At 43.8% G+C, this 1,002-nt stretch overlaps 1 non-coding gene across 1 annotated transcript; it reads right to left on the reverse strand.

Annotated features, from left to right (window-relative positions):
- Window positions 1–385: 385 nt before the first annotated feature.
- Window positions 386–492, reverse strand: LOC141636026 (small nucleolar RNA R71). The gene has a single exon (XR_012540670.1). It is a non-coding gene; the product is annotated as a small nucleolar RNA R71 (small nucleolar RNA).
- Window positions 493–1,002: the final 510 nt, after the last annotated feature.

A 1,002-nucleotide genomic window follows, 5' to 3' on the forward strand; every position in this document is an offset into this window, starting at 1 on the left:
TTTGGCAATTATGGCTACAATATATGATAATCTACAGCCAAAGGAACACCATCTTCCGACGGGATACCAGTTACCTACCCTTACTACGGGTAGCTTCGTATTTCGTTCTTCTTATATCGATTTAGTGGAGCAAAATCAGTTTGCTGGTCTACCAGATGAGGACCCCTTGAAGCATATGGAGATTTTCACGGACTACTGCTGTTCCATACCTATACCAGCTGGGGTGACTCAGGATGAAATAAAGGGGTTGATGTTCTTATACTCCTTGAAGGATTCAGCGCGAGATTGGTACCGCTACCTTGATAGGGTAGCAACTGGAGTCACGGACTGGACATCTCTAGCATTAGCCTTCTACAAGAAGTACTTCCCACTTTCAAAGACTGACGCCTTGAGAAGTAAAATCACAAGTTTCCAGCAAGGAGCCGATGAGGATTTTTGTGAAGCATGGGGACGTTTCAAAAGTTTGGTCCGAGCTGTTCCTCACCATGGTTTTCAGCAATGGCATCTTTGCAACCTATTTTATAACGCTCTATATGATGATTACAAGGTCATCCTGGATGCAGCTGCTAATGGCAGGTTTCAAAACAATACCGGTCAAAGTAAAGGTTGGAACACTATTGAGGAGATGGTAGTCCATAGAGCTGAGTTTGGAAGTTCACGTGGAAAGTCACGAAAGCAAAGTGATGAAATGACTGCCGTTGTGACACTTATAGCTTCCGTTTCTACCCGTCTCGAGAAGCTCGAGATTTCTGAAGCTTCCAAGGAGAAAGTCAAAATTCCTGTTCAAAACTCAGATGAGATCGAGAAGTTGAGAGAGATGGTCCAACTCCTTTTGGTTCAAGCGGCGAATATGGAAGCAGCCGGGATTGAGTCCTCAAGGAATTTTGTGAAACAATTGGAGAATATGGAGGCTAAGCAAGCTGCTAATTCTTCAAGCAAATGTGAAAGGCCGGTTGAGATGATCAATGCCATCAATCTCAGAAGTGGCCTTTCTTATGAAAG

Source organism: Silene latifolia, chromosome Y (genome assembly GCF_048544455.1).
Source record: "Silene latifolia isolate original U9 population chromosome Y, ASM4854445v1, whole genome shotgun sequence".
Taxonomy (NCBI): domain Eukaryota; kingdom Viridiplantae; phylum Streptophyta; class Magnoliopsida; order Caryophyllales; family Caryophyllaceae; genus Silene; species Silene latifolia.